This window comes from Palaemon carinicauda, chromosome 1 (assembly GCF_036898095.1).
Source record: "Palaemon carinicauda isolate YSFRI2023 chromosome 1, ASM3689809v2, whole genome shotgun sequence".
NCBI classification, from domain to species: domain Eukaryota; kingdom Metazoa; phylum Arthropoda; class Malacostraca; order Decapoda; family Palaemonidae; genus Palaemon; species Palaemon carinicauda.
The window spans coordinates 302,067,573-302,085,072 of NC_090725.1; the positions used below are offsets into that span (position 1 = coordinate 302,067,573).

A 17,500-nucleotide genomic window follows, 5' to 3' on the forward strand; every position below is an offset into this window, starting at 1 on the left:
CAAACACGAAAAAATACCACATTGAAGAAAGGAAATAAGGAAATGAATAAACTACAAGAGAAGTAATGATCAATAAAATCAAAATATTTAAAGATTAAAAATATGAAAACAATGAAATGAATAAACTACAAGAGTAGTAATGAACAAATGAAATAAAAACATTTCAAGAATAAAAGTATAAGACAAATGGAAAACCCCAGGAGATAGGGAGTTCAGATCTCGGCTCTCGATAATCCGAAAAATAAGCTTAATACAAATCGATTCAATGGGTTTACCTGAACCAGACTGCATTTTGATTCTTGGTAGGGTTGTGGTGGCCGATGCGGTAACGTCCTTGACTGGTGATTGCCAGACTGGCGTTCGAGTCCCGCTCAGACTTGTTGGTTTCTTTGGTCGCTGCATCCTCGCCATCCTTATGAGCTAAGGATGAAGGGTTTAAGAGAGCCTATAAGTCTATCTGCTGAGTCATCAGCAGCCATTACCTGGCCCTCCTTGGTCCTAGCTTGGGTGGAGAGGGGGCTTAGGCGCTGATCATATGTATATGTGGTCAGTCTCTAGGGCATTGTCCAACTCGATAGGGCAATATCACTGTCCCTTCCCTCTGCCATTCATGAGCGGCCTATAAACCTTGTGGATATGAAACCTTGCAATGTCAAGGCGTTGTCTTTAGTTCATTGGCAGAGTCATTGTACTCTTATTAGCCTGTTTATTTCAGGGCTCAATCTATAAAAATGAATATTATACAATATTTGAAGTCTAGTGAAGACCGTGATTATGGTCAATAACAGTAAAGTAACCACAAACTGGAAATGGAATTACGATGGCGTTGATAATCAGGTGAGATCAATTACTGTTATTTGGAGAACATGTTACATTAACTCTGGAGAAAAAAAAGAGTTAACGACCACCTAACTATATAATTTTCAAGTAAAATTACACCAAAAGAGTTCATTAAATCCTGAACAATAAATCAAATCTCCTGAAACGTGGATCCTTGCGCAAACAACATAGGCCATAAATAAGGTTGGGAAGTCAAAACACGGCAAAGTAGAAAACAAATAATTTCGAACAAGGTTCGAGTTTGAAAAAATTATTATATTTTTTTTTTCAAATGGCGCTTTAGTATATCTAAACAGAAGCCAGTACAATAAATTGCTCACGAGAATGTTACAAATGAAGAATACGCATCTAGGTATAATTTCATTTACAAGAAACCTATATGGATTCATGCAAAGAAGTCCTTTGAACATCAAAGGGCTTCCTATAGGCGAGACTGTACACTTCAAAAACCGTAATTTCAATCGGAAATTCTCCGTAAAATTACACTGTTTTCAGCCGTATGTCAGTAAAATACAGGCGACCGTAATTTTTTCCCTACTTTGTTATTATCGTTTACGGGTAGGTGACCGTAACACACCCCTTTCCGTCAATACATCCGTTTTTAAAACGGTCAATGCCTGGCAACATTTATTACAGGATTTTTAGCGCTTTTTAAGGTAAATTTTTAACATTGTGCAGTTATTATATTCACTTTCCCTGGTTTTCGACTTACCCTGCAGTGACAAAACCTGGCTTAATGAATTAGCTTTATACACTGCAGTAATTCCACTGTGATTTAGCCAGAGTAGAAGGCCTATCTGGAGAAAGACTGAGAGCGATGAAAAGAATGGTCAATTGCGTCTCTTAACGAAAATATTCCCTCAGTACACAGTGGTAGTTTTTTTTAGACGAAAATAAAGCGAAAGGCAAGATTGAGCCATACAAGTGAGATAGTTTGAATGAAAAAAACGAAATGAAAATATTTTTTCTTACAGCCTCAAAATGCTTCTTAAAAATATGTCAATAAAATGGAAGGGAATCGTTCAAGAAAGTAAACAAAATAGTAGAACACTAAATCTATAATTGCTTATGGACCCTGATTAAGTCTGGAAGCTAATTGATCAGATAAATAATCTTTATACTTCATGGAATTAAGATACTTTAATGGTAGAAGCTGGAACACATAGGTTATACTGTTGGTCCATGAAAGCTGAACGGTTAATGATAAATCCAACATAAGATCAAAACATCACAAAATAATTGCTTAACTAAGGCAGAGGAAATATATAAACCAATAAAACTGAAATTAAACGAACACAGGCTATAAGCAGCCATTTTTTCATTGTAATAAAATTTTAGTAAAGGACAATTAATGCCTTTCCATATGTAAGCTTAATAACGATACTTATCGAGGCTAAATACAGTACGTTGACGCTTAACAATAATACACTTTTTTCAATCATTAGAGCTTGAAAGATTGAAAATAAATACTTTATTTAAATATAATTTCAAACATTCACTTTAAATTTGATATGTGATTAAAAGGAACATTCTAACTTGCCTAAAATACAACACCTTACAAAAATGTCCAATACAGTCATCTCCAAGAATCAAAAGATGGCTCAGGTTAATAAACACCTTTTTTATTTGCTTTTGCAAATAAAAAAAGAAAAGTCCACGGTCACTTGTTTCAATTCTCGGCCTGGACTGACTGTGTGTTTTCTACATATGAACCCAGTGTCATAGCAGTGAGCTAAGGCAGCCTCTGCAGACGGCGATTAATACACATTCGCAACAATAATGGTTATCCGATCAACGTAGGTAGGCAACAATGGACATGGTCAACATTTGTCCAGGTGATCAACAAGAAATTCTGACGTCACTGGAACTTGAAACGCTTGAAGATCCTGCCTAACACACACACACACACACACACACACATACATACATACATATATATATATATATATATATATATATATATATATATATGTATATATATATAATCTAGTTATATAATATATATATATATATATATATATATGAAAGTTAATAAAGTTACTAATAAGATACAATCAAGGGTATTTTCATGAAAAAAAAATAAATGAGAGAGAGAGAGAGAGAGAGAGAGAGAGAGAGAGAGAGAGAGAGAGAGAGAGCAAAAGCACAAGTACAGAGACCCACTTATCATGAGACACACTTCAAATATCATAAGGCTTCAGATCTCAACAGTCAGTGGGAACTTGCAACGCCAGGTAGTTGTGCAACGTAATCATCTCCTTCCTACCCGCCTGTGTTGCAAATGCTCAGGAACTAAAGCTAGTTATGTAAGAAAATGAAAAAAAAAATATGGCTGGATTTTTTAAACACCCAAATTAAAATATTCACATTTTTTTCCTGAAGAATAATGTATTCACATGGTTGGCCAGGGCACCAGCCACCCATTGAGATACTACCGTTAGTGTGTTATGGGATCCTTTGACTGGCCAGTGTTATATTGGATCCTTCTCTCTAGTTACAGTTCATTTTCCCTTTGCCTAAACATACACCGAATAGTATGGCCTATTCTTTACATATTCTATTCTGTCCTCGTACACATGACAACACCGAAATTACTAAACAGTTCTTCTCTCAAGGGATTAACTACTATACTGTAATTGTTCAGTGGCCACTTTCCTCTTGGTAAGGGTAGAAGAGACTCTTTAGCTATGGTAAGCAGCTCTTTTAGGAGAATGACACTCCAAAATTAAACCATTGTTCTCTAGTCTTGGGTAGTGCCATAGCTTCTGTACCATGGTCTTCCACTGTCTTGGGTTAGAGTTCTCTTGCTTGATGGTACACTCGGGCACACTATTCTATCATATTTTCCTTCAACTTGTTTTGTTAAAATTTTAATGGCTTATATAGGAAATATTTATTTTAATGTTGTTACTGTTCTTAAAATATTTTATTTTTCCTGTTTCCTTTCCTCACTGGGCTAGTAGCTTAGCAAGTAATAATAATAATAATAATAATAATAATAATAATAATAATAATAATAATAATAATAATAATAATAATAATAATAATAATAATAATGTGGATCTTTTCATGTTATTGAAAACTTTTTTTAGAGTAGGTCATGTCCATTTCTAAACCAGGACACATTACTTTCACACTAGAATTGGTCAGTAAGTAAAAATGTACAAGGATCTAGAATCAAAATTTTCTTGCTTCATTTCTTTCATAGAATACCAATCTATTTTTTAAAGCAAAAACTCTTGTTGGCAAAAGACCAGATTTAGGTCAATAACTACAACAACTTCGATTCAATTACCACAAAATCATGAATATATATACTCGTGTATATATATATATATATATATATATATATATATATATATATATATATATCATCATATACATATATTACTCATATCAACTGACCCACTCTACAATAAATTCTCAACACCTACCTCATTGTCTTTCATTTTTATAATATGGCTTCACTTCGTCCCTTATAAGCCAAGTAAAACTTTATGCCTAAAAGTTAAAACTTCTCATAATAATAATTCAGAGTACATATTTGGTTTAACAACCATCTTCCTTGGCATATCCAGCACCGCCACCCCCCCCCCCCCCCTTTCCCGGTCAAATCTGTTCAATTTTAAAGTTGGAAGTGAAGCAGTGTAGAGTATATTAAGAGGAAGAGTGACAAGGTTGGAGTGACATTGGTTTCAGAAGGGGGAGGGTGTTTTTCCTCCATGGCAGTTTTGAGATCTTTGGGCATAAAGCATGCAAGAAGTTAGAAAAAAGTACAGTAAATGGGGATGCAAACATGTAGAGAAAAAGGTAAACAGATGATATTGTTTGGGTTTAGTTAAATGAAACTACAGTGGATGATGTAAGACTAAAAACGTTTGGAAGAAGACCGTAGATTGTAAAAGTGAGTGAAACTAAGATTGTGAGGGTGAATGTGAAACATAAAGAGTGAATATTTAAAAATAGTGTGGACGACAAACAAATCGAAACAGGAAATTATTATTATCGTTGATTTATCATGTTTATATTTGTATGACAGAATAGGCAAGAACGAAGAAGGTGGGACATGTAAAGAAAATATTAAAGTTTGAATGTATTATGACATTGTTGAATCAACTCTCCTCTTTAAAAGGGAAGTAATCATGCTGAGTAAAACGAAAGAAGAGAGCGGAAGCTAAGGCCTTGAATTTCTCATGTTATTATTATTATTATTACTATCCAAGCTACAACCCTAGTTGGAAAAGCAAGATGCTATAAGCCCAGGGGCCCCAATAGAGAAAAATAGCCCAGTGAAGAAAGGAAATAAGGAAATAAATAAATGAAGAGAATAAATTAACAATAAATCATTCTAAAAAAGGCAACAACGTCAAAACAGATATGTCCTATATAAACTATTAACAACGTAAAAAACATATATATCATATATAAACTATAAAAACTCATGTCCGCCTGGTCAAAAAAGTATAAAAAAGTATCGTAATGGGGAGAAATGTCGAGATATACTAAAGGACAGATAAAATGGTTAGTATAGATGAAAGACTGGATTAAAGTGCTTTCTGATGGTTCGGTCAAGTGGAAAGATTGAAACATAAGTTGATGAACATTATATAACTTGAGGGTGATAACAGGAAGATAGAGAGTGGAGCCTGAAATTGATGGATAGATAACGTGAAAGAAGTACTGGAAAAAAGTGGCCTCCAAATCCTAGTGTTTGGTCGAAAGATAAAGGTGAATGACTCTGTGGGTTTATATATATATATATATATATATATATATATATATATATATATATATATATATATATATATATATATAGGCTATACTATATGTTTGGTTACTCGGCCCACAGTAAGGGTGTGGCTGGATGCACTTCCTCAGAGCAAGTTGTACCAGGTATTCTTGTATCCAACTGTACATTTATCCCAGGTATCATCCTCCATTTTATTAACGTGATCAAATAATCCTTTAACCATTTCTTTTATCGTATTGGTATTTTCCTTCTGTCAAGAAGCTTTAACTTACAAAATATTCTAAAAAAAAAAAAAAACATTGAAAACTTACACTTTGAGCTAAAATATCCACTCTGGTTATCTTTTAATAAGATAGCTTTGAGATTTTATGACCCCATTATCTTTATTATTATCCAATAAAATAAATGCACATACAAATGCGCAAAGCAGCATCATAGCGTGTACTTGGAATTAAAATCAAATGAGTCAAATAACTTTATTTACGGTAGGGAAATCTAAATAACCCGGGAGGAAGTATGACTAAATGACCACAAATATCAAGTGTATAATCTCTAAGTTGCTAATTAATTCAACCCACTAACGATTTATACATAAACTGACCGACGCTTACCAATCCTTTCACGCAGAAGCCTAAAAGGGTCTCGGTATCGCAAGCACTAATTTAACTTTATCAAAAGGAATAGTCAATAAAAAAGCTTTGTTAAACAATGAGGCCATAGTAATGAACAAAGCACAAAGTGAGAGAGAGAGAGAGAGAGAGAGAGAGAGAGAGAGAGAGAGAGAGAGAGAGAGAGAGAGAGTAAAATTATCGGTAAACCAACTTGTATATAAAGTTCTATGGTAATAAATATCAAAAGAACATCTCATTGCTTTGTTGCAGTAGGAGAGAAAGGTATAGTACACGTGGTCGAGAGAGAGAGAGAGAGAGAGAGAGAGAGAGAGAGAGAGAGAGAGAGAGAGAGAGAGAGAGTGTAAAATTATCGGTAAACCAACTTGTATAGTTCTATTGTAATAAATATCACAAGAACATCACATAGCTTTGTTGCAGAGAAAGGTATAGTACACGTGGTCGAGAGAGAGAGAGAGAGAGAGAGAGAGAGAGAGAGAGAGAGAGAGAGAGAGAGAGAGTTTGAAATGTTGCAAGTTGGCTGCTGGCTTCCTAACACAGCTGCACGTACACAAGCAGACATGCACCTCTCTCTCTCTCTCTCTCTCTCTCTCTCTCTCTCTCTCCCTCTCTCTCTCTCTCTCTCTCTCTCTCTCTCTCTCTCAGCAAAGGGTTCGCGGACTGCCTTTATCGATCGAGCGGTGTAATTCTTGTTACTGCTACTGTTCCAAGCGCGGAGCGAAGAGAAAGTTTCTAATCTTAACATATGAATGATTGTATCTTCATGGAAATGCTTAAAGAGAATCTTGTATATCAACATACATTGATTGTATTTATGACCTGAGATACATATTGGCTCACGTGATCCGTATCAAGGGGTCACACGTCACTGGTCTGACTCACGATTGTGACCACTATTGACGTATAAAGCAAATTACTTTCCGACCCGGTGTTAATCGACCACGGGAGTCGTTCCCAGTGATGGAGAGGTCGCAAGGTTCGAAAATTCACTCCACAAGACTCTGAAAGTTAACCCTTTTTAGCGCTACCTTATCTTAAAGATAAAAAAATAATTACGTATGATAATATACGGTGTGTGTGTGTACTATATATATATATATATATATATATATATATATATATATATATATATATATATATTTATATATATATCTATATCTATATATATATATATATATATATATATATATATCTATATATATAAATATATAAATATATAGATATATATATCTATCTATCTATCTATCTATCTATCTATATATATATATATATATATATATACACATATATATATATATACACACACACACACACACACACATATATATATATATATATATATATATATATATATATACACACACATATATATATATATATATATATATATATATATATAAACACAAACTTACACAAAGGAGAGAGAGAGAGAGAGAGAGAGAGAGAGAGAGAGAGAGAGAGAGAGAGAGAGAGAGAGAGAGAGAGAGAGAGAGAGAGAGATTGCAAGCATGCAAAACAATCTTGCGAAGCGATATCATCTGTTGAAATCTATTATTACATGACTACGACAAATCGGCATTCCTTCCAGCTGTTACGAATGGTACAGTTGGACGCAGTAATTCCTGTCACCGCTCGCTCTGAGGAAGTGCACCCAGTCACACCATTACTGAGCAGAGAGTTCCTGTGTTTAGCCTCGCTGACCACTGATGTCATCTCTCCCTACACTATCTATCTGGTTGATCGCAGCAGAGTAAGGGTGTGCCTGGGTGCACTTCCTTAGAGCAAGTTGTCCGGGAATTCCCGCGTCCAACTGTACATTTCTCAAAGCCATCCTACTTCATTTTATTTACGTGATAAAATAACCTTATACGCTCTGGATCATTATTTCTCAAATCTTTTAAAAAAAAAATTTTTCGTATCGTTCTTTTCACTGTCAATTACTTTTTCCTCATATACTGCGTAGTCAAGGCAGTTCAAGAACTTACACGATTTACAGTTAAAATTAACACTAATTTCATAAACAGAGCATAAAGGAAAGCTTCGTGTTAGGAATTATTTTGCTTTAAGTAAAAACCAGGAAATCTTCGTATAATATCAGAATTTTTAAAATTTTTCTGGTGGTTTAAGTTTGGGTCACAATTTCTTCTTGCGTGAGGAAGAGGGTATCACTATCCAAAGGCTTATCTTTGCGTAATTTGTCAATATTCACTGCTCTGACATCTATAACGCCAGGTAAACTAGATGTTGAACGTGATTACCCTTCACAAAAAGCATCAAACTGAGGCTCAGCTATCAGATAATCACGCTAGCAAGACCAAACCTTCAAGATCCTCAATAAATATGCTCACAAAAAGCGAACTTCTTTTAACAGATTGTAATGAGTTGTGGTGGCTGATGTGGTAACGTCCCTGACTGGTGAACGCCAGACTGGGGTTCGAGTCCCGCTCTAACTAGTTAGTTTCTTTAGTCGCTGCAACCTCACCATCTTTGTGAGCTAAGAGTGCGGGGTTTGGAGAGCCTATAGGTCCATCTGCTGAGTCATCTACAGCCATTGCCTGGCCCTCCTTGGTCCTAGCTTGGATGGAGAGAGGGGCTTGGGTGCTGATCATATGTAATATGATCAGTCTCTACGGCATTGTCCTGCTGTCACTGTCCCTTGCCTCTGCCATTCATGAGTGGCCTTTAAACCTTTAATTCTATCATGAACTAAATAACGAATAAAAATATCTTGTGTTGAGGCATTTTGAAATTTATATTCATTTACATGAATCGTTTGAAAGTAACTCAAGTTAGCAGTTCATTATGTCAAAGCTATTTACTATACATAAATGCTGCTTGTGAATTATACGAATAATCAGGAAGTGTTTACTTTGCTTGACAGAAAAGTACCTCGAGACTTATATAACGGGAATTCTCTCGTAACTGTGATGTTATTTGCATTCCAAATTGCTCAAAAGGAATTTATCTACGGGATTTCAAAATAAGTGTATATATATATATATATATATATATATATATATATATATATATATGTATATATATATATATATATATATATACATATATATATAAATATATATATATATATATATATATATATATATATATATATATATATATATATATATATATATATATAAATCGGTTAATATTTTCCTGGCCTGATGATAAGAACAGACATTTCTACGCAATATTGCTGATTAACATATCCCAAATTCTGGCATTTCGCTCTAATCCTAAAATTTAAGTACTTAAATCACATAAGAAAATCGAGTAAACAATTAGTTACGTAATAAATCCCTCTCCTTTTACGGAAAACTACGTGACTCGCTTATCATCTCCCATATTTTTTCTTTTAAATTAGCCAAAATATAAAAATATATAAATGAGATTATCAATGTCTATGGCTGGATTTGTAACATGAAAGAGAACATACTGGATCAGTCCACGCCAAGAATGTGGAACTCTCCCTAAGCCTTCCTCTTGTGATTCCTGAATCACTTGCCTTCCTTATGCCTGAGAAAGGAATTTAGTTTGTATCGTTCCTCGCAGTTAGCTGGCTTCACTTGAGCAGCGTTTTTTTTTTTTTTTTTTTTTTTTTTTTTTGCCACCTGAGATAAAAAGCATAGAATTACATTTCCACCCACCCGCCTAACATTTTCCTAGTTGTTAACTTTTTCTCACTCGTCTATCATTTTTCCTAGTTTTCCTTATCCCGTTCATTTCCTTATCTCCACAAGGCTGGAAGCTTTCAGACATCTGTCCCAGCCCGACCAGCCTACCAGTTAAGAGTAGTAAGATGTTAAAAATCCACAAGTATGTTAGCTTTACCGGATAGGACTTGGACTTGGACAGAAGCCTTAAAAATAATTAAATGTAAAAAAAAATTTCTCCAATCAATAATTTGAAAAGGAGAGTTTTTGTTTAAATATTGACTGCACATGAGATAGAGCAATAATACTGATATATAAGTGTCATTATCGTAAACAAGCGTTAATATTACTATAAAAATGACAATTTCAACTAACAACAACAACAACAACAAAAACAACAACAACAACAACAACAATAATAATAATAATAATAATAAGGCTGAAACTAAAGACACTCATTGCATCCCCTATTATCTTAGCGTCAGGGATCAAGAACATCGATCTCGGAAAAGGTCGCTTTTAAACAAAGCAAGTATGAGGTTGATGACCCCATGAACCAGCCGGAGAGAGAGAGAGAGAGAGAGAGAGAGAGAGAGAGAGAGAGAGAGAGAGAGAGAGAGAGAATCGACAAAATGCAAATCAGCAATGGATCTGAAGTGGGAAGAGATACGTAATTATTTGAAAAACAGAAAATTACAAATAATGATGAGGAATTTCAAATATACGTATCGATAATTGGTGCCTGAAAATAATGTAATACCTTTGAAACTTACATAAATTCTATGTACTATATATATATATATATATATATATATATATATATATATATATATATATATATATATATATATATTTATACACATACACTTGTATTCAATCATAACAAATTACAAATGTAGAGCACAAATTAATACATATATACATACATGCACTCACTCACAAACATATATATATATATATATATATATATATATATATATATATATATATATATGTATATATATATATATATATATATATATATATATATCTATATATATAATCTGTGTGCGTGCGTGTATGTGAGTGCATAGAAATCCAGAAAGCTACTACATGAGGAGCATAAAATGCGTATCATAATCACGAAAGGAGAAGCGAAAAGACCTTTTAGAGTTAGTACTTACATTTTATTCGGTACATATCATTAATCCGACGATGTTACCAATAGCACGAAAGTACTAACTTTAACAAAGTCTTTTCCTATTTTGTTTCGTGGCTATAACACACACAAACACACACACAGGCACGCACATATCCACAAACAAAAACAAACATGGAAAATTTAAGTCTTTAAAGGGAAACTATAAATAGAAAATTCGTTAAAAAAAAAAAAATATATTTTCCCATTTCCTTTCGTGGCTATGACACACACAAACACAAACCCAGGCACGCACATATCCGTAAACAAAAACACACACGGAAGATGTAACTCTTTAAAAGGAAACTATAAATAGAATATTCGTAAAGAAAAAAAAAAAAAAAAAAAAAACTGGAAGACCCCGAGACCAAGAGATCTGTAGCGTGGAAGAATGCACGTCCCCCAGAGACGAAATTATCACTGATAATGCGAGTAATTGCTAAGTTTATTTGGGATAACAAGATATAGCTGACAACGCAAAATTAATGTTGAAAGTGATGTGCGTGTTTCGAGTGCTATCATGACGACCGAGATGAATTATTTACTTCTCACTTTTATACAAAGGAGGTTGAAGGAGAGGTGGGAGACGGATGGCATATGAATCACCCAAAGGAATGAATATTTAAAGGTCTCGCTCAAACGAAGCTGCTTAAATCCCGGGGAAATAACTTTACGTTATTTTTGTAAGAACAAAGATTGCAATGAAATTATTTTTTTTCTTAAAGATGAAACTTGCAACATGAAGAGATGTCAGTGTAATCTCTTCTATATAATCAAGAAAAAGTGTCTGGGTATATATGTATGTATATATATATATATATATATATATATATATATATATATATATATATATATATATATATACATATACATAGTTCCTACCATGCTTAAGGGAGAGAGGGATTAGTCATATCCTGGTAAGAGGGGGTTCCTAGAGAGGTATCCTCGGACACAATATTCTCCCACAAATTGCCCAACCAGCGAGTTGTTCCTAGGAAAGGGGGAGGGAATGGGAAGGCTTGAATGTCTGAGTTTGTGCATATATGCCAAAATATTTAGACATCATTTATGACTGCTTGGATACACTAGTATGTACATAACCATCGTGTAAGCTCTAAAACAAATAGTCCAGATACACCGACTGAATTATCGTTAACCCAGCCATAAACGATGATACTGTACCAAGCGTGTGTCACAGGATCGTACATAGTTCATTTTCTGTATATATTATGCTTGTATCTTCGCTCTTCCCTCGCACTAAAAAGAACCAGAAAAAAAACATGTCTGCTTTTCTCCTCTGTAACAGTGTCTGTTTTTTAACATGAAATTTCTTGTTGCTTTAAGCTTTTGTATATAAAGGAGAGTGTTCTATAATAAACTCACTCAGTTGCTTTCATACTGTCTTTGAGTCACTACCTTCTCTCGGCCCGTCACAATACCATCCAGACGCAGGAAAATAGAATCTATAAAATCATAATTTACCAGCCTATATGAGAACAAAAAAGTTGTAGTAGGAGAACGTAAGATTCCATTTATCGTTATCATAATATACACATGATTAGGATTTACAACTTTGATGGAAGTCATTTATGAAAATGATCTTTTATGGAGTAACGCCTACAAGTAACTATGTCTAGTAAGCTGAACTTTTGTTATGTAGCTAGAAGACACTGAACTGTAAGAAAACCAAAAGTGTGCAATGAGGCTTCACTTCCGAAAAGGGTTTGTATCACATTCCCCAGGAAGTTGCGGAAAAATTATATATATATATATATATATATCTATATATATATATATATATATATATATATATATATATATATAAAATATATATATACACACATATATAATATAATATATATAGGCTATATATATACATAAATAAATAAATATATATATATATATATATATATATATATATATAAAATATATATATACACACATATATAATATAATATATATATAGGCTATATATATACATAAATAAATAAATATATATATATATATATATATATATATGTTCTGTCACGCTGAGCGGCTACGCCAAACGTATAACTACTCGGTTTTCTCGTCCCTCGGGGAAAGAGAGAGTAGTCATACCCTGGTGAGAGGGGTACCATGTGGGAGAAGTTGTGGGAGGGGTTGAATCTGTGTGTATGCATATTTATCTAAATATTTAGCCCTCATTTTTGACAGATCGCGTACACTAGTTATATATAAAGAGTATAAAACAATAGGACACGATAAAAATAATGATTAAATGCAGCATGCTTTCTGTATAGATTAATAAAAAGCATTGGCTGTATCTATTCATATACACATATATACAGGCAACCAGCACACTCAAATCGTGCAAAGATAATATGTCTTTTTTATTTCATGAAAATCAATTCCATTGATTCACCGTAGTTGGAAAAGCAGGATGCTATAAGCCCAAGAGCTCCAACGGGGAAAATAGCCCAGTGAGGAAAGGAAACATGGATAAACTACAGGAAGTTTAAGAACAATAACATCATAATAAATATTTCTTATATAAACTATAAAAACTTGGAAATAACAAGAGGAATAGAAAAAAGATAGAATGGTGTGCCCGAGTGTACCCTCAAGCAAGAGAACTCTAACCCAAGACAGTGGAAAACCATGGTACAGAGGCTATGGCACTACCCAAGACTAGAGAACAATGGTTTAATTTTGGAGTATCCTTCTCCTAGAAGAGCTGCTTACCATAGCTAAAGAGTGTCTTTTACCCTTACCAAGAGGAAAGTAGCCACGGAACAATTACAGTGCAGTAGTTAACCCTTTGGGTTAAGAAGAATTGTTTGGTAATCTCAGTGTTTTTAGGTGTATGAGGAAAGAATAGGCTAGACTATTCTGTGAATGTGTTGGCAAAAATCAAATAAGCCGTAACCAGAGAAAAGGATCCAATATACTTTCTGGCCAGTCAGAGGACCCATTAACTCTGTAGCTGTAGTATCTCAACGGGTGGCTGGTGCCTTGGCCAACCTGCTACTAGTCGCAAGTTTTCCACTAAAACTGGAGTCATTTTTACCGTCCCTCTTTCATTGGAAAAGTAATAAATAAATCCTAATAAAAATACTTTATAGAAATTCTGGACGACCAGATTTCCCGGATATGCAGTTGAGCATCATATTTCCTTTGCGGCCAATTAACAAAAATCATTGGACGTAAACGTTTAAAATTTTATTGCCTAAATTCATTATCCCAATATTTCACAGGCAGAGTGCTACGTACATTTAAGAAATTTATTCGGAGTGGGCCATGAAATGATGCGCGTTTGTTTGTGTACGCGTGTATGTATGTGTATATATATATATATATATATATATATATATATATATATATATATATTTTAATTTGCATTTTATTTATACAAAAGCAAATTTCAGTGTTTATATATACACATCCTTAAATGGCAAAACTAGCAAATACCCACAAACACACACACACATATATAATATATATATATATATATATATATATATATATATATATTTATCTACTTATTTAAATATGGTGTGGTTATGTATGTATGTATAAGAGAAAGAGAGAGAGAGAGAGAGAGAGAGAGAGAGAGAGAGAGAGAGAGAGAGAGAGAGAGAGAGAGAGAGAGAGAGACGCCTGAGCGGTTTAAGGTAAAGAAAGTGAGTTGGCCAAAATGGGAAATGTACATTTATTGAAAATTATAAACATCAGATAAAAACATTTACATGATAAGTCATGATAAATACTATAATGGACAAGGGTTTTATAAAACATGGTAAAATGGTTATTTATAATAAGTTCAAGAAAAGTTATGATTAAAAAATGCTGATACAGTTGACCGAAAAGAGTTTTCCTCAACCTAAGTAAAAATGTACCAGTAATCAATTTTTTTCGGGAAAAAATGCACGATACATAAAAATAAAAAAAAATTTTGGGAGTGATATATTTCTAAGGACCAGAGGCACTGATAAATGCATCTTATAAGATGCAGTCTCCCAGACGCTTACTGCTGAGAAAGAACTGTCGCTGGAACTTCCGGCACAATCCTGGAAATACCTTGGAAACGGAAATATAAGCTCCAACACAGCCTCTCATTTCAAGAGGATCTCGGTTCTTATACAGTTTCGAAAATATATTCTTCAAACTTGACGAATGAATCATTACTAGACTGACAACTAGTTTTGAACGTAAAAAGTTAAAATAGTTTTATTGAGTTACTTTTTGTACGCTGGCGCCGTTTATATGTTTGCAGTTCTATAAATGACTTGCCATTCCAAAGCATATCTCTAATAAAAATTCTATATATATATATATATATATATATATATAAATATATATATATATATATATATATATATATATATATATATATATATATATATATATATACACACACATACACACATGCAAACACACACAAACAGCATCATCAGCCGTTAGTAGTCCACTGCAGAACTAAGGCATCAGAAACAGCCTTCTACTTGCGTCTTTATATTCTTTCTAAGCCAGTCCACACCAGCAAACTTTTTTTAGTTAGTCGATATACCTCTGCTATTCCTTTCCCTGCTTCTTTTGCAATATTTAAGGTCCCATTCTGTTATTCATAAAGTCCATCTATTGCGTGTCATTCTCATTATATGTCTTGCCCATATACATTTATTTTTCTTACATCTTGTTAGAATAAACATTACTTTATATTGATCTCGTATCCACTTTGCTCTTTTTCTGTCTCTTATTGTTCGTCATTACTCTTTCCATAGCTCTTTTGAGTTGTAACTAGTTTATGTTCTAAAGCTTTAGTAAGGCTCCAAGTTTCTGATGCACAAGTTAATACCGGTAGGACCGACCATTTTATCAAGAACCTTTCTTTTAAGAGAAAGTTGCATTTTACTTTTCAGTCTCATTTTCTTTACCAAAAGCTCTCGATCCCATGATTATCCTTTTAATTTCGGTCCTAGTGAAACACTTACTGTCCGTCCTAAGTACGTATATTCATTAACAATCTCTAGAGGTTTGTCCATACCCCTTTTTTGTTGTCCCTACATTTTCATTAATCATTGTCTTTGTTTTACTCATATCCATTTTCAGCCCTACATTTCTACATTCTCTATTGAGATCTATCAATCTTTATAATTCCTCCCATGATTCACTAAACAGATCTAATCCCCATTATTATTAATTCCTACACTTTACCAATCAAAATTCTTAAAAATTTCTTCTAGGCATACTGTGACTCATTTACAAGAGAGGTCTCCATGCAACTCCTTTCTCAATTTTAATTTTGTCACTATTTTCATGTAGTTTTAAGAATTCTGTATTTCCTATATAGATATCTTCAAGTGTTCTAACATCAGATTCCTCTGTTCCTTGTCTTTGATTGACTTTCTTTACTGCAAAAGTTTTGACGGAATCAAAAGCTTTTTCATAGTATATAAATGCCATACACAGTGGTTTGTCATATTCTGTTGATTTTTTTTTCACTACCTGGTTAATTACATGGCTATGGTCAGTTGATATATATATATATATATATATATATATATATATATATATATATATGTGTGTGTGTATATATATATACATATATATATGATAAATTTTGCACATTTAGACGTGTTTTTCATATTCAAATAAGCCATATATATATATATATATATATATATATATATATATATATATATATATATATATTGATACATTAATGTCTGGATTCTCTTAACGACCTCGGGATCAGAGCCCCAGGCGAAATCACACAAAATATATATGGCTTATTTGAACATATATATATATATATATATATATATATATATATATATATATATATATATATATATCAGCATTGAGTAGTTCTCCCATGACGGAATAATTAGAGAATTTAATAAATCACTATCACAACCATATGGATAGCCTACTATAACCGCTGAGTGATGGATTACCTCAAAGTTGAAAATCCATTTCAATTTTGAATTCAGAATATCTAGCTCCGATTCCGGAAAAGCTAGCAGAGTAGCAATATTTCAAATGGAGTACTGGAAAGATACAAATTTTGGATCAAGAATCGGCAATTGAAATAAAACAAGAGTACTGTTGTATTAAAAGAATTCTATACTCTGGATATGAAATGGATGAAAGATTAATAAAATTGATTGACAATTGTGATTATATATTTCGAAGCAGTAACCAAGGGATTGCCAAACCTTGTGTGTAAGACGAGAGATAAGACGAGAGATAAGAGGAGGCATACAACCTGAAGTCCCCAGCTCTTACTTCTAAGCCGGAGAAAAGATGTATAAAATTTATGGAAGAGTGTTCCAGGTAGTGGTATAATTTCCGAATGATTTGCATAAGCTTCAGACAAGGCAACCGAACCATGTATTATTATTATTATTATTATTATTATTAGCTACAACCCTAGTTGGAAAAGCAGGATGCTATAAGCCCAAGGGAT

At 33.3% G+C, this 17,500-nt stretch overlaps 1 protein-coding gene across 1 annotated transcript in view; it reads left to right on the plus strand.

Annotated features, from left to right (window-relative positions):
• The window catches only part of Tusp (WD40 superfamily protein Tusp), a 407,606-nt gene that overhangs the window by 113,464 nt on the left and 276,642 nt on the right, over nt 1–17,500 (plus strand).